The 20,977-nt window shown below is 47.6% G+C and overlaps 1 protein-coding gene and 1 long non-coding RNA gene across 5 annotated transcripts in view; one reads left to right on the plus strand and one right to left on the minus strand.

Annotated features, from left to right (window-relative positions):
* The window catches only part of LOC138566217 (uncharacterized), a 616,718-nt gene that overhangs the window by 327,700 nt on the left and 268,041 nt on the right, over positions 1-20,977 (plus strand). The gene's annotated exons all lie outside the window — the stretch shown is intronic.
* Positions 1-20,977, minus strand: part of LOC138566216 (uncharacterized) — a 232,980-nt gene that overhangs the window by 95,272 nt on the left and 116,731 nt on the right. The gene's annotated exons all lie outside the window — the stretch shown is intronic.

Below are 20,977 nucleotides of genomic sequence, written 5' to 3' on the forward strand. Positions count from 1 at the left end.
CCCTTTAATAGGTTATTGGCTTCAAGGTAGTTGGACAGCTCTGCAATAACAGACGTCTATAGGGAATTGGCTAAGTACAGGAGACAGGTGAGTGGTCTAAAGGGGTGGAGAATCTAGCATCACTTCTCCTGAAGATACGGAAGCACTGAATAAACTCTAGATCTGTGGCTAAAGGACAGCCTAATCTAGATTGCCAGCTACCAAAGTAATCAGAAGGGCCACATGTTTGACAAAATTGTGTCCTCTGATACTGAAGAGAATTCAAAGAGGAAGATGCAGCGAGCCTCCTCTAAATGTGTTGAAGCGTTCCCTAGAGTAACATGCAGATTAGAGATTGTCTCTGGAAGGCAGTCATTGCTGCAAGATTATTATTTTGTTGGAGCGCAGTTGTGGAGTCATTGGTTGGCATACACAATGAAGTTCTACACAAGGATTAAGCCAGAGTTTGAAAGTGGGTCCTGTAGTTCTGTACATGGTCATTTTCTAGCCTCCAGAATAGATAGAGCAAGCTATTCAATCCTCCATAGAACAAGATTTCTCCCAGTTCCTTTCAAGACCTCTGCCCTTTCCTTTCAATAGACGAAGTTCCTTTGAGAACCATCAGTCAAATAGTGCCATTGGGATGATAATTCATCCATAAAACATTATACACGCAAAATTCGTCATCATTTGACGTGCAACACTCATAAGTTTGTCATGCAATTTCTATTGGTCGGAAAGGTAACTTAACTATAGGTGCTATATCTGTATATGGTAACAGAGCATGCATATTGGACAACTCTTATCGGCTGGGCATCTACGCCCATCACACTACATCACTCGTGATAGACGTCACTACAACTACGACGTCTTTTGGTTCTACAACCTATAAGACCCTAGATTATTTGGTCCATTGTGATTGGGTGGGTTATACCCCTAGACATAAATATACACTTTAATTAGCATCATGCAGAATGGACACCCAGATGCGGAGTGGCCCAAGATTCACCCTGCCTCCCTTACATCAATCAATCAGTACCTTTTGGGCTTTGTGTCAATTAGTTGGCTGAGGATGGCCTCGAAACTGTAGTTCTTATCAGGAAAAGTTATGGCATCCTCGGGCTCTGGGTGACATCAGACATTGGTACCTCTTTGCCCTTAGCTGGTCACGTGTATGTTCACCGTGAAACTGCTTCTTTTTCCTTCTTTTCATATATTTGATTCTTTGTTCAGCCAAGCCACCTGCCTGGGGCCTCCTTATCACAACCTTCACTGGCTGGCTGGTATGCTCTAAAGTTTTGATTCTTCGGGGTGCCGCTCTTCTCCCTTCCTGGAGTTGACCTCGACTTCCCAAGCATGAGCGACTTCTTGCTGAGTTTCGATTCCGCTCTTCCCTTCTGGCTTTAGCTGGAAAATGAATCTCGGCCTTGGTGGCCCCCTTGCAGCCTGGGCTTAGTTCTGCTTTACAAAATGTAGTCGCACTTCGCGTGCTTCTATGAGGTAGAGATATAATTGGCGCATGCCGCTCTAAGCTTCTACTAAGCATTGCAAGCAGTACGGTTTACTTAGCTTCTTGCGTTCCAAGCCTATTTACATGCATTCAGTCAGTTGCACGATTCGATCCTGGGTACGTTCTTTCTGCTGCAACGTGGTATCTTCTTATACGTTTGTCACATCATTATTCATTTACAGTTCGTCCTTGTGTACTTTCTTTTGCTTGTCGTTTTATGGTTGTCTGTACGTCACGTCTAGGCTCTCATATCGTCACCAATTGCCTTCCATTAAGGCTCTGTGGGCCTCTTCAGGGACAGTCTGTAAGTAATCTTCGTATCGTGTCATCTGCTGGTATGGTTGTCTCAGTAGATACCTTTCAGCCCACGGTTGTCTGGTTAGTGGCGCTTCAATAGGTATACATGTCCCTCTGATGGGTACTGGACAGAGCCCCACCGTGGCTCTTTGTTGATTCATTTGCTCCTTATATGTCACATATCTTGGCGAGTATGCGTCTGGCATTTCGCCATGAGTGGCTGGAGTGCAGGCCATATTTGGGACCTCCTCTACACACCCCCTTCTGGTCAGTTCATCGACCACTTCTTCTTCCTTAAAATTATTCTTGCTTTGTTCTTTCACATCCACTTCTTCGTCATCTGCGTTTGTACATGATGGTGTGAACGTGTGCATCTTTGGAGTCCATATTTAATAACTCCTTTCAAACTTCCTGTTTTTACGTGTTCGTCTTTGTTCCAGGTCATTAGCTGGCATTGGCCATTTGGGCTGCAGTAAAACCATTTCCCTTAATACCTTCTTCGTTTTCTGGGGTATGCAAACTTTGTTCCTTCTGGCGCAAATTCGCTGGTCTTCACGAAGTTTGTTATTTCTTCATCTGTTAGGTCTCTGGGCTTCCATGCTGGTTCGACATCGACCATCATTTTCATCCCAATGACTTTCTTTGCGGTTTTCTGGCATTGTGTTACGATTATCTTGATAACACAAAATCCTAGTAGAACAAGTTACTCTCTTACCTGGTAACGTTCTTTCGATGGGATGGCCCGACGACGTATTCCAAATCTATGACATTAATCACCACAGCTGTGCTGCTTCGGAAAATCTTTCGGCGTCCGAATCCTGCGTCGATGATGTCGATACGCTGTCCTCGAGGGCCTCCGTCGAGCCGACGTCACCAGATGTTTTAAGTAGGACGCACGACGCCCGTAGTCTCAGTTGTCGTTTTTCCCCAGAACGTGTGGCACCAATCTTCTGCCAGTATGACCACAGAAAGCCTTGCGGAAACGTAAGCTGCAATCGCATAAGACATTCTGTAGCGGGGAAGGCAGGGAGGGAGCGATATGGAATACATCGTCGGACCTACCAATTGAAAGAACGTTACCAGGTAAGAGTAACTTGTTCTTCGAGGGGATTGGGTCCTCCAACGTATTCCATATCTATGACAGACTCCCAAAGCAGTACCAACGTAAGGAGGTGGGAAAAAAATTAAAAATATACAAATTTAGAATGCCCAATCAAATTGCAGAGTAAAGGATCGCCTTGCCAAAGGCCAGATCCTGCCCATGGGAAGAATCTAGGGAGGAGTGACGTACAAAAGTATGGACCGAAGCCCAAGTGGCTGCTTCACAGATGTTACGAATAGGAACACCCCTCTGCAGAGCAGTAGATGCAGTCATACCCCTGGTCGAATGAGCCCGTAAGCCTACCAGAGGGTCCTTACCCGCCAGGCGGTAACATTCAGAAATTGCCAAGATAATCCATCTAGACAAAGTCTGCTTAGTCACAGCTTGTCCCAAACTCCTTCCAGCGTAACCAATAAAGAGGTGATCGTTCACTCTGAACTGGGACATGCGAGAAATGCAGAAACTTAAAGCTCTACTAGGATCCAGCCTATGGAGTGTCTCCTCTTCCTTAGCAGGATGCAGAGGAGGATAAAATGCCGCAAGAATAACCTTCTGGCTTAAATGAAATTTCGACACCACCTTCGGAAGAACTCGAAGGACTACCCTGTCCTTATAAAACACAGTGAAGGGTGGTTTAACTGAAAGTGCCTGTAACTCACTCACTCTGCGAGCGGAAGTGACCGCAACTAAAAATACAGTTTTCAGGGTCAACAGTCTGAAAGGACAAGAATGTAAAGGCTCAAAAGGAGCACCCATCAGAAACTTGAGAACAAGGTTCAAATCCCAACCTGGCACCCGCAAAGGTGACGGAGGGAACACATTAGTGAGCCCTTTTAGAAACTGAGAAATTAACAGAATTTTAAAATAAGAACACTCCTCAGACGAGCACATAAATATGGACAGTGCCGCCAGGTAACCTTTAATGGTACCCACTTGCAAGCCCCTATGTGCTAAAGAAAGCAAAAAAGACAGAACCACAGGAATGTCACATGAAAAAGGATCCACATTCTTAACCCTGCACCAGTCGCAGAGCTTTCTCCAACGGCAACAGCACAGGGACTTAGTTGCCGGCCGCCTGGCCAAAAGCAACACCCCCATCACGTCTTCAGGGAGGTCCCAATCCTTATACCTCAACCTTTCAGAAGCCAAGCGTGAAGGTTGAAGGATCTGACCTCTGGATGGAGAACCTGACCCACTCCCGTGAGAGCAGATCGTCTCGGTAGGGAAGACGACGTGGAGGGCAGATGGACAAGTCAAGAAGGTCCGGGTACAACGTCCTCCGGGCACATGCCGGAGCAATGAGGATCATCCGGGAACAGAACCTCCGTAACCTCCGCAACACTTGCAGAATGACGGGGACTGGAGGAAACGCGTACAGCAGTGGGAAGTACCACTCCACTACGAACGCGTCTCCTAAGGCTCCTCTTGGAGGAAATTCCCGCAAGCAGAACCTCTCACACTTCCGGTTGACACTGGAGGCGAAGCGATCCACTTGAGGCGTCCCCAAAAGGGCGAAGATCTCCAGGAGAATCTCCTGAGCCAACTCCCACTCGTGAGAGATCACACTCTGCCTGCTCAGTGCGTCTACCGTCTCGTTTTCATCTCCTGCCAGATGAACCGTATTCATATGTTCCTACTGCATAAACTGTATTGTAATGACTAACTGTACCAACCAAAATATCAGTTTTATGACTTGTAGAATTAATGATGTACCACTGAATGCCACTATTCATGTAACTAAGCTCTTGCAAGTAACAGCGCCTCAATGCCCATGGGCTGCTAGCGCGCTATATAAATTTAAATAAATAAAACTGCCGAGATCGAGATTTCCTGCTGGATGGCCCAGAACCAGAGCTGCATCGCCTCCATGCACAGAGGAAGTGACCCTGCCACCCCCCTTTTTGTTGAGGTAGCGCATGGCCACTGTGTCGTCTGTCAGAATCAGGACATTCTTTCCTCACACAGTCAGCAGAAAAGCCTACAGGGCAAGCCTGATGGCCCTCAGCTCCAACAGATTGATATGGAGTCTGGACTCCGACTGAGACCAACGACCGCTGACTGTCAGCTCGTTGGCATGAGCTCCCCATCCCGTGAGGGACGCGTCCGTCACGATCGTCACCTTCGGCCAGGGTAGCCAAAACAGAGCCCCCCTCATCAGATTGCCTTTGATGGCCCACCACAGAAGGTCCCAGGCGACCGAGGGCGGCTCCTGAACGGGATCTGACATCCTGCCGGAGAACTGTGACCACTGGAGCTTGAGAGCCCATTGCAGAGATCTCATCCGCAACCTAGCCTCTGGCACGAGAAGAATGCAGGATGCCATGAGGCCGAGCAACCTCAAGAACTCGAACACTGGGAGACTCTGGGCATGTTGAAACTTGTGTACCATCTGCTGAATGTGGCGAGCCCTCACCTGGGGAGGAAAACACTGCCCCAGGGACGTGTTGAGCACTGCTCCGATGCACTGGAGCCGCTGAGTTGGCGTCAAGCGGGACTTCTTTAAGTTGAGGGAGAAGCCCAGCTTGTGAAGTGAGTGGCAGGTGACGGACAGATGACCCAGGGCTTGCTCGGGAGAGCGCGCCCTGATCAACCAATCGTCCAGGTAGGGGTAGACGGGAATCCCCCCTTTCCTGAGATACGCTGCCACCACCACCATGAGCTTGGTAAAGACCCTCGGGCGGAGGTCAAACCGAACGGCAGGACCCGAAACTGAAAGTGCGAGTCGCCAACCACAAACCTCAGGTACTTCTTGTGCTTGGGATGGATCGGCACATGAAAATAAGCGTCCTTGAGGTCGAGAGACACCAACCAGTCCTGAAGCTGAAGTGCCTGGAGGACTTGAGAAAGAGTAACCATCTTGAACTTGTCCTTCCTGAGGAGCTTGTTCAAACCATGCAAGTCCATGATGGGTCTCAATCCCCCGTCTTTCTTTGAAATAAAAAAATAAGGGGAATACCATCCCTTGTTCCTCTCCGCTACAGGCACCAGTTCTATGGTGCCTTTCTCCAGCAGGGATTGAATTTCCTGCGCAAGGAGTGGATCCGGACTCTTCAAAGAGAGATTCCCTGGTGGATTGTCATGAGGCCTCTGCCGGAAAGGAAGACAGTAGCCGTGGGCTATGATCTCCAGAACCCACAGATCTGAAGTAATGGCACGCCATTCTACCAGATGCTGCGCCAGCCTTCCCCCAACCGGAGAAGCATGGGCCTCATGACTGAGCTGAAACGGCTGCGGCAGTGCCTGAGGGCAAAGAGGCAACTGCTCGCGCAGCCATGGCACCTCGAGTACCTTGTTTTCCACCTCTAGCACTCCTACGGTTGCCCCTTTGACTTGCAGCTCCTCTCGATTTACTAAAGGACGAGTAATATCGAAAGGAACCCCCCCTCCATTGCTGTCCCCTAGGACGTAAAGGCGGAGGTTGGCGTACTGCAGCGCCCAACGACTTCGCTGCAGCTTTGGAGCTCTGCAACCTCTCAAGACTCTCGTCAGCCTTGCTGCCAAAAAGATGTTCACCATCAAAGGGCATGTAGAGGAGGCGGGCTTGCACATCAGGAGCAAAACCCGACTTCCGCAACCACACAAACCTGCGTATTACGGTGCTCACCGCCATGGACCGGCTGATGCAATCAACCATGTCCAGACCCGACTGAACGGATTCACACATGGCATCCTTGCCATCCTGCACAATAGCAAGCAAACCATCCCATTCCTCCTCTTCGGGAATATGATCAGCCGCTATGGAAATACAGTTCCAGAGTGTGCGTGAAATGAGACAAGGCACAAACGGAGTTGGCAACCTGATGCGCCATACCCCCAGAAGAAAATACATTCTTCGCCCAGCCGTCAAAACGTTTGTCGTCCATATCAGGAGGGATGGTAGGGTACGACGCCTGCTTTGCTGGGGCCGTAGCCGCTTGCACCACCAAACTCTCCGGAGTAGGGTGCGTGGTTAAGTAGCAGGGGTCGCCCCTGGCTGGGCAATATTTCTTCGGCAAGGACTTGCTCACTGCCGGGAGACTCTCCATATGGAATGGCAGCACCGGGTCAGATGGAGGACCTTGGTCCAGGATATCAGTCAGGTCATCCTGCTAAAAATCCCCCGGGGGGGCAGATCACCCCAGGTAATCCGTGACCCTCGACATGAGGCGCCGGTATGAGGAGTCGGCCTGTGTGCCAGGGTCCGGTCTACCAAACTCCACCTCCGGAGAGGTGTCTAGACCACTGGCGTCGTGCAGCGACTGACGCAGGTCCTCAAGTTGACTATGACCAGAAACAATGTCATCAGGAACCCCTGCAGGAACCTCACCTTCCTCAGACCCCTCATCCACCTCAGAAATATAATCCAGAGGCTGGAAGGAGGGTACCGAAAAAGGCACAAAGACATGTTTAGCCTGGGCACTGATGGCGTCGATGACTTCCTCGGAGGCGGGGCCTCGAGAGAGTCCGTCGACGACCGCGGCGCCGCTGGCGTCAATGTCTTCCTCGAAGACTTCACAGGTTCTCGCGGTCTCGAGGACCGGGACCTGGAACGGGCATGTCTAGAACGACCATCCTTGTCCAACCGGGACCTCGAAGGCGCCCGGTGGTCGAGGCGACTGCTCGAGCCTGAAGGCGGACAAGCTGTGTCTCTAGCACGGCCACGACCGGCGTCCTCAGACAGCAAGGATGGACCGGAGCCCTGCGATTGAAAAATCGCCAACATCTCCTTTCGGAAGGAAGCCCATTCCTCAGGAGTGGAATGCTTGTTGGGACAAGCAACCCGCCGACGGGCGGAGTCCTCGGAAGAGGACGGGGAAGGCGACCTGAGATGGTGCTTCCTGGAGTGCCTCGAAGAGGCAGAGGAATGGCGGGACCGACTCCCAGACCGAGAACCCCCGGACTCACGACGACGATGCAGAGAGTCGCCCCTCGAATCGTCCGTCGAAAGACCAGTGGAACGCAACTTCCGTGGCTTGGCCACCTTACCGACCGACAGCTTCTTCTTATGCTCCCGCAAGGCCTTCGATGTGAGCGATTGGCAGTCGACACAGTCGTCCGTATCATGGTCCTCCCCAAGGCACCAGAGGCAAGCGTTGTGCGTATCCGTCAGCGACATCTTGGACCCGCACACCTGACACTTCTTAAACCCTGAGGCTACGTGCGTCGTGCATCCTACTTATAACATACGGTGACGTCAGCTCGACGGAGGCCTTCGAGGACAGCGTATCGATGTCATCGATGCAGGACGCCGAAAGATTTTCCAAAGCAGCACAGCTGTGGTGATTACTGTCATAGATATGGAATACGTCGGAGGACCCAATCCCCGGGAAGTATCATTTCTACCAGGGCTCCCAGAATTTTGAATATGCCTGCCATCCATTGTGGGACCCATAGAAACAGTGTTCCAAACCAGCTGTCATCCACGTCGTCAGTTTCCTTGATCATCTGATTCTGCAGATCTGCCAGTATACTTATGGCTTCTGTTAGTTCCATTTTCTTCATCATGTGAAGGTATAAACGTGCAACATGATTCTCCGATTTTTGTGCAAACACCTCTATCCATTGCTGTGATCATGTCAAGTACATATCTGTTCTGGAGGGTCATCAATCGTATTGCTGTCAGTTCTTCTTTGATTGCATTGAATCCTTTAATGGTAGTGTTGATGGTCTGCAAACACTCCCATCTGGATCTGCAACCATTTCGTATTTACTCCAACTTGGACGTGGGGCAAGAGCAGTGTGGTGAATACTGTTGAGGTGAGGCGTATGGGATTGCATGGAATGCTTCTTCTGATTTGGCAGAAAAGTAATTCTCTCTCTTCATCCGGGATACCAATTCCACAGATCTCCTCTTCCTTAGATGAGCATCTGCTTTCGGGAAACTGTCAATACTCAGGTAATTTTTCGGGATCACTAGTACAGGAACGTGGACGTTCACTAGTGTGCATATGCCTCCCCAATTTTTCGGTAGTCTTATGTATGCCTTGGATCCACACGCCCAGTAATGGTCCATGATTACTGCGGTCCCTTGCGTCATTCCCGGGGCTTCAAAGATTCATCCGCAGTTTTGATTCTCTCCCATCTTCCTTGTGCCATTATTCTTAAAGCATAATTTCGGGCTTTCCAGTGGTACTATCTGCAGGGGTCCCCCTCTATCTTCGACCCATGTTAATAACTTCACCAATTTTGGCCATATGGGTTTGCACACGTTTTGAGAGTTTTCTATTGCTTCCTTGCAGGCTCCAAGGACCATCCATGCTCGGCATATCACTACTCCTGCTTCACATCCGTCTGGGGAAAGCACTGTTCCCCAAATCTGCATCTGGCCTCTATTTCTCCATATTTGCACTTCTTTTGGGGTTTTCCTTTGGACGTTCAGTCTTGGGTTTATCTCCCATCTTGTTCGTGTTCCTTGTGCTTCTGGCTTTGCATACCAAATCACGTGATTCCTGGTGTGAGCTCTGTTTCTTGTCTTGATGTCTTGCATATATTTGTGTTCATCAGGGTATGCTGTCTCTGTTGCCCATATCAGTGAGGCATTGCTTCCCATGAATTGTCATCTTGTGTTGCACATTGCTACATGTGATAAACAGTGTGCTGTCGGGACATCAATTTCTACAGCCACGAAGATCTTGGACTTTCCCATGATGTACAGTAGGAGTGCGCAGACGTAGAATTCTCCTTCAGCTTTTCTTCTTCCGACCCCCTTCATGTGTTGGTACCAAATGTTGTTTCCTAGATGCGCTGTCCTGTCTAGGTAATCGTTTAGTTCATTGTTGTCTTCATGTGGGTTTCTCTTGATTCTTAATGTCTTTTTGTAGTTAGCTATAACTACGTCTCTAAATGCGTCTATGTGACTTTTTCTAGCAGGAGGTTTCTCAGGCATGCTTGTTGGAGGAGCAGGCTTCATTACCTGTATCGCTGTGGTAGGAGAAGGTTTTGTGTGTCTCTTCTTCTCCTCTTGCATTCTCCCGTAGGACTCCTTTAACCACCATCTGTGTATCGCCTGTCCAACGTGTGGCCTCATCGTGGGCTTGGTGCTCGTAGGAACTGATGCGCTTGCTGTGATAGTTACTGTGGTTCTATTTTTCAGTTCCTCATGCAGTTTCTTCGCTTTAGCTAAAAACAGGAACAAATGGTCTACCAGCATATGTGTCTTTGCAGTGAATTCTTGTGCAGCTGTCTGTCTTCTTGAGTGCTTTGGTTACATATTCTTTAGTTGGCCTTTTGCTTGCTTCCTCTTGATCACCTTCACCATTTTCTGGAACTGGTTGTTCGGTAGGCAATCTCTTATTTTCTGTCGCCATCATTCGAGGTTCTGTAGCCATTGACACTTGCCATTGTCCGTGTGCATTCAGTGTGTGTGTGTGCATGTAGTGGTCATTGCTACGTTTTCATTCATTCCGTGCTGACCCTGTCTCCAGCTTTTCTCTTCATTCGTTACCTCAAATGTGTATGAATCACTGCTAATTACATTTAATTTTAGTTCGTTTACTTTATCGTCAGTTTTTCTAGGAATCGGAATGACTATATAGGGTCTGGGTGCTTTTGTGGGATTCATACGTACATTATCTGGTGGATGCACTGAAATTGGAGTGCTTCGTGCACCAATAAAGAATGCAGTTCTGATTGTCAATGACAGCATTTTCTTCCAGGGAATTGGGGGCGCCCCCCCCCCGCTTGTGGGGGGACTAGATTACTGTTCTGGGCCCCCATTTCAATCATATCAATGGTTAAGGTTCTATAAAGATCTCTTCTTTTTATTTACTCCATTATGGTCTTTCAGGAGGTCTTGGACGTAAAGTGTCTTGTGCTTTGTAATAGTCCCCCCTCTCGAGGGTGTTGATTGTCTCTGGTTGCGAGATGTAATTTCCTTGCTAGACTATGGAAAAAGATTAGACTATCCTCTTTGGTGAGTCACACTCATTGAGCATATTCAAAATAGGTCAATTCCCAGTCCACCCCCGAATTTGCCTTAGTCCGGAAGACATGCTGGAAGCTTGTTTAAATGCGACAAAGATGGAAAAAATTTGAAACAATATAAAAATGGAAAAAATGGTAAAAAATTAAAAACCTGGAAAAAATGAAAAAAATGGTATCGTTCAAATCAAATCAAAATGGGAGTCAAATAACTGAAGAAAACAAATTTTAAATAAAAACAAAACAAGCGGTGAAGTTCCCTTCTGTGCCTCTGTTCCTGGATCTGTCCCACGGCGGACGGTTTCACTGGAATCTCCTAAGAAGTCGATGAACATTAGCGTTTTTAATCTGAGCTACAATGGCATGCAAGAGCATGTTTAGCTGGGTACTCTTCACTGGATCTCTGAGGAATGTAGGTACGTCAACATTGGTTGGTCTTCCCACCATCTCTGGAAAGTTCTCAATGAGGTGAAAGAAGACATAGTATGCATATCTGCTGTCTTCTGGCGATAACGATATTCGTCCTGTTTTGCCGGGTTCAGGGTCATAGGCCTTTCTTTGGACGTGAACAGTCTCTGCACTTTCCTGCTGCGTGGATTGCGTCCACGTAATTTAGCTTGATCCACACTTGGTTCAGGTATTCATTGTTTCTTGGATCTCTGATGAATGTTAGGGAATCCGTGGTTCTCCCTAGGAGTCCAGGGCATTCCTCAATGATGCGAAAGAAAAGCGTGTATGTCAGCTCATCAATGATCTCTTGTGGTGGAAGCATCTGTGTCATTAGCACCGTACTCGGGCAGTACAAAGAAGGCTTCCGCGATGACAGTCAGTAGTTGCCAGATTACTTTCTTATTGGCTGATCTTGGACAAAGTCTGTGATACTGGTAACTCTCCCTACAAGCGATGGATATGTCTCTAGTATTAACTGAAAACAGGACAGCACATCCCTTGTGATATTTCTGTTGGGGGATGTCATACATTCTGCAAAGCAAAGTCTGGGTGTTGGTTGATTCAGGTGACTATGTAATGTTCTTAACTTTTGCTCTTAGTTCATCAAATTCTCGTTTGATGAAAATGCTTGGATATGGCTTGATTCAAAGGTTTGTATCATCAGTGTGATGTGGCTTAGATATGCGATTCTCTTCTTTACTCTGCAACTAGAATGCACAGAGTGTTCGTTATGTCCTTATCCCCCTTTGCTTGGGAAATCTGTCCAGTTTTATGCCACAACTTGTATCCGGGTTCTATGTCTCGATTTTCCTGGTCATGCGTCCTTCTTCCTCGCCATAGCGCTCGTCTGCACGTGCTGAGGTTCTTCCCCGTTGTCTGTAGGTTCTTCGCGGTGGGGTGCAGCTAAGGGGATCTCACCGGTATAAGGTTTAATGTCATTTAGGAAGGTCCAAGTTCTCCTGCCTTACAGTTTCACGGCTGAGGGAGTGTAGTCCTCCACAATGAACGAGCCGTTGAATCTCGGCTCGTCCCACCTTTTCTTTGTGTGATTTCTCACAAGCACTGTATCACCATGGAAGATGAGTGGCGTACGTAGCCCTTGAGCTGTGTCTCTTTCAGCATCTCACTCTGGGTCTGGTATTGCGCTGCACCCTTTTCGTCGTCGCTGCAGTTGGTCTGAAATGATAGCGAGGCTTGATGTCATGCAGTTCAGATATTCCGACAATTCGTTTCCCAGGACCTCTCGGGTAGACTGGGCATCACATCTAGCTCTATCTCATGGGGCAAGGGGGCGTTCCTCATTCTCCTTCCTGTGACTATCTCGTGCGGCGTGAGATGATGATCGGAGCCTGGTTGGTTCCGAAGTGCATACAATGTCAGTGGTAGACAATGCAGCCATCCCTTTTTTAGAGTAAGCTTCAACTTGGCTATCCTTTCCTTTAACAATCCATTGAGCCTCTCGCATGTACCATTTCCCTCTGGATGATACGCCGATGAGAACTTGTGCTTTATACCAAGCAACAAGCTAATATGTTCAAAAACTGTATTTACAAAATGAGCCCCATTATCTGATCTCATCACCTCACACACCACCCCCCATCTAGGGAATACTTCCCTTACTAGGAATTTTGCAGCACAGGTTGAGTCTGGGTGCACACAGGGACCTGCTTCTATCCATCTAGAGAATGGACACACCACTACAATTAGGTACATGTACCGTTACACACTTGAATCATGTCCACATAATCGACATGCAAGTGCTGAAATGGCCGATTTGGCCGGGGGATGACACCTCTCACTACTTTTAATGTGTGCCCAGCTGTGAACTAACTGCTGGTAAATCATGCAGTTCACTATAAAAAATGCAACAAGCTCTGCTAAATTCGGTATGAACCAGTCTTCTGCAAGCGTTGCGGCTAGATTTTCTTTTGTCATATGGGACGGGTAATGTAGTTGTTCTAGTGATATTTTTAGTAGGGCTACAGGCATAACTGGTTTACCAGTGCTGTCTTGTCTCCACAATCCGTCCGAGGGGTTTAAAGAACACCCTCTGCGTTTTCACAGGTTCTTTTCGTCCTGTGGTGCCTCCCCATTAGTTTGCCCCATATTACTATAAGCCTCTGGAGTGGCTTGAGCTATCATCATACGTTCATGGGTGCGTGCCACTTCTACTTCCATGATTGTCTCATTTTTGGATGCCATACGCTTGGCTTCCGTGTCTGCTGCGTGATTTCCACGTGACATGAAATCTGTCCCGTGAGTATGAGCGGCGCATTTCACAACCGCTATGCCCACTGGGAGCTGTAGTGCCTTCATCAACCTGTCTAATAAGGCTGCGTGCTGCACTAGTGTGCCGTCTGCTCGGAGGTAGCCCCTCCTCTTCCAGCACGCTAGTCCTGCATGCACGGAGGACGTTACATAGGCAGAGTCACTGTACACCGTTACTTCCTGGTCTGCATGATTCTCACTGGCGAGTATCAACGCCAATAATTCTGCAGCCTGTGCTGAATAATGAGATGGTATTCGTGCACTAACGAGTACTTGGAATTCTCCGTTCGCTATGTGTTTTATTACGGCAACACCCGTATATCTTTGTCCGTCTTCTTGGTCGATTCTCGAAGATCCGTCAATGAAAACGATCTCACCTCCCGCCAGGGCATTTTCTTTTACCCTGGGGATTTCATCATAGAATTCTTCGTAGTTTGCGCAGTCATGTATCGGCTCACCTTCAGTGACTGGTTCAGCTATGAACGTGGCGGGATTCACTGTTTTACATCACACTATTTTCATCGATGGATTCAATATGATCACCTCATAGGCAGAGGCCCTTTGAGATGTCAATGTACCTTTTGGCTCCTCTAATGTGGCAAATAATGAGTGTTCAACATACAATGTCATGGAGCATCCCATTACAATGGTTGTTGCCTTCTCTATGGAAAACGCTGCGGCAGCTAAGCTTTGTTCGCATGGGAACTGGCCTCTCATTACTGGGTCTAGATTCCCACTGTAATACGCCAGGGGCTTGTACCCCAACAAGGTTTTTTGAGCGAGTACTGCCGTCATAACATTGCCATTCGTGTGGGAGAACAGGTAGAATTCCTCTGCATAATTAGGAATCCCGAGAACTGGAGCCGCGCAAATTGCTCTCTTTAGTTCTGTGAACCCCTCTTCCATCGCTTCAGTCCATTCAATTTGTTCTTTTGTTGCTCGGGCCTTCTTGAGGGCCTGGAGCCAGGGCTTGGTATATGAGCTGTAATCGAAGACCCATGCCCTAACATAGTTGCACAGGCCTAGGAAGCTCTGCATTTATTTAATCGTGAGCGGCTTAGCCGTGTCCTTGATAGCTTCAGCCCTTTCTGAGGTGACCCTTTTCCCCTCATGCGAGATTAGCTGGCCTATGTACAGCACCTCTTGTTGACAACATTTAACTTTTGTCAACCTTATATCCTTTCTCAGCCAATATAGTCAGAAGCTGGATAGAATCGCGCCTGCATTGTTCTTCAGTGGTGCTGCAGATCAGAATGTCATCCACACACTGCAAAACAGCACTGTCTACTGTAATGTTGCCTAGGTCCATTTGCAATACTCGGTTGAAAATGGATGCGGACAACCTCGTACTTTTTAGGTGCATTTGTCTGAACGTGAAGGACATCAGATCTTGTGAGTCAAAGTGCAGCAGGATTGAGAAAAAAGCATTTTTCACATCAATCACTGTGAAGTATTTGGCCTCGATCGGTATGTTGCACAAGATCGTAGATGGATTAGGGACTATAGGGAACTCGGCTTCAGCAATATCGTTTAATGCTCTTAAATCTTGGATTAAACACCACGACCCTCCCTTTGACTTCTTGAAGGGGTAAATCACCGTATTGCAGGTTGATTCTAACGTCACAAGGATGCCCTGCTCCATCATGGCAGAAATTGTCTTCGCAATACCTTCATCCGCTTCTCTAGACATGGGATATTGTCGTGCCCTTGGTAAAATTGCTCCTGGTTTCAATTTAATTTTCACTTCTCCTGCTCCTTTCAGGAGGCCTATGTTGAAGTGTCCTGTAGTCCATACTGAGACAGGCAACTGAGCCATATCGTCATCAAAGTATGTGGGGCGGATCAGTGTCAACATCATTCTCTGTGGCACTTCTCATTTGATCATTTTGACCCAAAATATGAGACTTACTTCCACCCTCGTCTCTTCTGAGTCAGGGTATTCTTCGAACAGATCATCATCGGTGACGTCAGTCACTCAGTACCCTTCTTCAATGGCGATAATTGCACACCATTGTCTGCCTTCATCATCGTACCCTTCGACCATTACTACCTTCCCTCGTACTGCTACATTATGTATTGATAAGGGAAATACTTGTCCCTCTTCTTCATGCATAAGTATTCTTGGTCTGAATAGGAACTCATCAGGGGTTCTTAGTTCTATCTGCGAGGCCTGGCAGTCCCGCCATAAGCACATGCACGCCATATGCGAAGACTTACGGTTCTAATGGTATAGCTCTCATGGCTATACGTCTGGAGTACGCTCTGACCATTTCGCATACGTTAGAATAATGCATTCCTGGAGCGGAGCATACTATGCCCTCCTCTGTGAATGATATAGTCATATTGAACTTTGTCATTAATTCTTGACCCAAAATGTTTACTGGGGTCTGGCGTGAATATAACAAGGGTACATTCATCTTACATTCCCCCACAGAGACTGGGAGATTGTCCGTAAAGGGAACTCTACTGTGAGCTCCTGTCTATAGCCTGGCCGGACAAGGAAAACTTGCCTTCTCGTATGCACAAGCGTGTTGCACCCGTGTCAACTAAGAAGGAATATTATTTCCCCCCTATGACATTTAACCTAGGTTCCCTGCTAGGGTCTGGTGTCACGTGAGCTGTCCTATTGTATATATAGGTTTGGTCCGTTATATACTTGTGGATTTCCCCCATTTCCAGGGTTGACTCCCCCTCTGGAGTTAGTGCCCTGCGACATCTGTGGCGGTGCCCGTTCGGATTGCTCCTGCAGCGAATTCCCCATATTCAAGGGTTGAACCCCTTGCGGCGGACCTTGCTACCCAGGGTACCCAGCCCACTTCCACACATCGTCTGCTCTCTCACCCAGTATGGCGATCAGGAGACCTTTAATGTCCCCTATAACCAACGTGAGACCCCCCGTCATTTTTTCTAACTCGTGTGTCCATTTCTTGTTTTTCAAGTTCTCTCGATCCATGTGTGGCCATGGGATATATTATTGTCTTGTTCCCCCCTTTTCTAGCAGCGGGAACTGAAATGCGCAGTCTTCCTTCTCTTTCCCCATAGCTCTCCTGTCTATCACTGGGGTAGCATTCCCACATCGCCGTCTACCTGGCAATGTACTCAATCTGTCTACATAGGCAGGTGCTGACTCCCCCCTCTGACCGGGAGGTATTCCCTCATGTGAGCCAAGCTGCGGCGAACCCCGATACCCTAGGTGCGGACTCGCTAGTGTCTGACCATCGTACCCCTTGGTCCCTTGGGAGCCGCTTCTCGCGTGTCTCCCTTCTTCGTGCGTTTCCCACCGGAGTCGGACGCTGATGGTTCCCAGTTCATGCAACTCCTTGCATCTTCTTCATTCTTACTAATTTCTAGCCTATCCAGGGACAGTCCCCTGCTCCCACTACTTCGGGTGACATCCTCAGTGTCATACAACTGAGTGCCTTCCAAGCGCTCATCATCACTTGCACCTTGAGAAATTTGTTCCAGCCCCATTTCATCGTATATTTTATCAATTGTTTCCCCGATGCTTCTGGTGTCAAAGTCATCCTCAATATTTGTCCCACTCGTACCTGGTACCGAGTCATTTGCAGGAAATAATTCTTCTATGTCTTCCCATTCTACAACAGGATTGGGTTTTCTAACTTCCCGCTCCAAATATTCCAGATCCTGTGCCCTCTGTCTGCATTACCGTTCTATTTTCTCATCTACTTCCTTCTGCGTCCTCGCTTCTTCTCTAGCCTTATCTACTTCTCTCATCCTGTCGTTTCTACATTCCTTTGCCCTTCTAACTTCCTCCTCTTCTCTTCTCTTCACCCTCTTCTCACATACTCTTTGCTCTTCTTCCAACCTTTGCTTATTCTGTCTGTAGTGGTCATAGGCTGCCTTCTGTTTGCGATCGAGCTGTTTCTCTTGCTCTTCGCGATATAGTCGTTCTCGCTTCAGCCTATTCTTTCTTCTTATTCTTTCGTCCCTAATTTCCTTCTCCTTTTCTCTCTCATTTCTTTGCGTCGCATCAGACTTCTTTCTCGGTCTCGCATAATCACTTCCTTTTCCATCAAGTTTCAATAATATCTGTCCTCCCATCCATTCGTCTTTTGCAAATGCTATCTCATCTATTCTGTCTTCACTTCCTTTCCCTCTCTCTCCTTAACGAGAGGTGCACAACTCTGTGCCTGGTCCGTCCCTTCATCATCGCATCTCTCCTTGTCCCTCGGGACTGCGGAGGCAAGATTAATTTCCCGGTCCTTCTCTTTGATTTCGTCACTACTGTATGTAGGTGACTCATATGCGTGGTTGCTATACCCCGTGGCTGCCTTCAGTTGTCTTAGTGGGTAGAGTCCCTCTGTCTTACTTCCTTCGATGAGTGGCTCCGGTGGGGCTGGTGGTGCGGTAGGCGTCTCACCCCCCTCTGTGCATACGTTTAATAGCCAGTCTGCGGGTGGTTCTTCCTCCTTCGCCTGTTCGAACATCTTCCAAAGTTCTAGAACAGCCAGGCGTTTCTCTAGCTTTTTGCCTGTGTATGTGGCATGTAGGTAAGTCGTCATGTGTTGTAAAACGGCTTTACATAAGGACCCATTTTGTGGCCAAGGCATAAACATCTTGTGGGCGGTACCCTTAACCCACTCAGTACTGTACTTTTTAAGCTTAGGTGCATGCTTGGGTATCTGCTTACACAGATGTGCAAGTGGGGTAACCTCCTCCATTCTCAATATCGTTATGAACAATACTTATGCAGTTTATTTCCTTCCAATAGTGTGAGCGAGCACCAATACGCAAGCTCCAATCCAAGCTTTTCCCGCCAAAATTGTATACTACCAGTTTACTCAAGAACATCAATTCATTGGCGATTCCCTCTTAGTTACAGAATCGCGTAAAACCCAAACTTCATTTCAAACAATCAATGATACAGTTCTTTACGTTTGACATATAACAGGACACGTATGACAGACATTTGACAGACTAGATGGACACCAGCTGAACACACATATACCTGCCTTCTAATCAATACCCCAACATGGGGTTTAAACGAACTTCATTTGTGCCGTCTTTAATCGTCAGCGTAGCCTAATCGTCCCCTATAATGTGGGCTCTGAGTTCACGTTTCTTCTGGCCACTGTATTAAAGCGCAGGAACAAGGCGAATCTTAACTGTTTTCTCTCGGGTGCCCTCCCGGTAACCTTACTTGTTCTCTCGGGTGTCCTTCCGGTAACCTTACTTTTTCTCTCGAGTGTCCTCCCGGTAACCTTACTTTTTCTCTCGAGTGTCCTCCCGGTAACCTTACTTTTTCTCTATCATACTCGAGTCATTAACCCCTTATATATATACAGTCTTCTCTACATCTATTTTTATTTTTCTCCACCACCCTCCGTTATCTTTCCCTTACTTGTTCTAATGCCTACAGGACTTTTAACAAAGTAATGAATTTATTGTTTCACTCACCGCTCCCATCTTTGCCTCTATGGAACTTCGGGATCACCCGCCCCTCCGTCGTTACCGCCTCTTGCGGTCTTTTCGTCCGATCCGCTGCCCATGGGAATGAGAAGGTTTATGCTTGGAAAAGCAGGTTCCTTCAGACCTACTGCAGATTTGATGGATTTACTTCTATCATTGTCCATGGGAAGCTTCTCAGTCTACTCAGCCGAATGGCGAAGGACTTGTGATATTGCCGAAGGCCTAGAGTTACTTTGTGCCGTCGGTCTATGGGTGTCTTTAGTATTAATCAATCAATAGTTGATGGTCGAACCATCCTCACGCTACCAAGTTTACAGGAGGGCGGAGCATCCTCTGACGGGCCCATAGGTCGGAACTCACCCTCTACTACCTGTAAGACAAGATAGCTGCACCTTGAGGAGGTTAGGGTGCAGCATTCACTTACTCTGACACACTTCAATAAGGACAACTCAATAGTTTGGCAAAGGGAAGTCCGTTTAATGACAAGTACAAAAAACGGGGAAACAAATGGTAATCCTCAATGATGCGATCGCCTGTCTCGCTTCAACTCCCACCCTCTACATTCAGACAGCAACTTTTATGGGCAAAATTCGTCATCATTTGACGTGCAACACTCATAGGTTTGTAATGCAATTTCTATTGGTCGGAAAGGTAACTTAAGTAAGGTGCTATATCTGTATATGGTAACAGAGCATGCGGATTGGACACCTTATCGGGTGGGCTTCTACGCCCATCCCACGACATCACTCATGATAGACGTCACTACAACTACGACGTCTTATTGGTTCTACAAGCTATAGGACCCTAGATTATTTGGTCCATTGTGATTGGGTGGGTTACACCCCTAGACATAAATCTCCACTTTAATTAGCAGCATGCAGAATGGACACCCAGATGGAGAGTGGGCCAAGATTCACCCTGCCTCCCATCCATCAATCAATCAGTACCTTTTGGGCTTTGTGTCAATTAGTTGGCTGAGGATGGCCTCGAAACTAGTTCTTATCAGGAAATGTATGGCATCCTCGGGCTCTGGGTGACATCAGACGTTGGTACCTCTTTGCCCTTAGCTAGTCACGTGTCTGTTCACCGTGAATCTGCTTCTTTTTCCTTCTTTTCGTATATTTGATTCTTTGTTCAGCCCAGCCACCTGCCTGGGGCCTCCTTATCACGACCTTCACTTGCTGGCTGGTATGCTCTGAAGTTTTGATTCTTCAGGGGTGCCGCTCTCCTCCCTTCCTGGAGTTGACCTCAACTTCCCAAGCGTGAGCTTCTTCGTGCTGAGTTTCGATTCCGCTCTTCCCTTCTGGCTTTAGCTGGAATATGAATCTCGGCCTTGGTGTCCCCCTTGCAGCCTGGGCTTAATTCTGCTTTACAAAATAGAGTCACACTCGTATAGCGTGCTTCTTTGAGGTAGAGATATAATTGGCGCATGCCGCTCTAAGCTTCTACTAAGCATTGCAAGCAGTACCGTTTACTTAGCTTATTGCGTTCCAAGCCTATTTACATGCATTCAGATTTGATCCTGGGTACGTTCTTTCTGCTGCAACGTGGTTTCTTCTTATACGTTTGTCACATCATTATTAATTTACAGTTCGTCCTTGTGTACTTTCTTTTGTTTGACGTTTTATGGTTGTCTGTACGTCACGTCTAGGCTCTTATATCGTCACCAATTGCCTTCCATTAAGGTTCTGTGGGCCTCTTTGGGGACAGTCTGTAAGTAGTCTTCGTATCCTGTTATCTGATGGTATGGTTGTCTCAGTGGATACCTTGCAGCCCACGGTTGTCTGGTTATTGGCGCTTCAATAGGTATACATGTCCCTCTGATGGGTACTGGACAGAGCCCCACCGTGGCTCTCTGTTGATTCATTTGCTCCTTATATGTCACATATCTTATCGAGTATGCTTCTGGCATTTCGCCATGAGTGGCTGGAGTGCAGGCCATATTTGGGACCTCCTCTACACACAGACAATATATTACAAGTATAAAAAGCATAAAACATAGTTTTACATAATCATAAAAGAGTGTTTCCCATAACATTCAT

This window comes from Ambystoma mexicanum, chromosome 2p, assembly GCF_040938575.1.
Source record: "Ambystoma mexicanum isolate Mex_15411 chromosome 2p, UKY_AmexF1_1, whole genome shotgun sequence".
Classification (NCBI taxonomy): Eukaryota; Metazoa; Chordata; class Amphibia; order Caudata; family Ambystomatidae; genus Ambystoma; species Ambystoma mexicanum.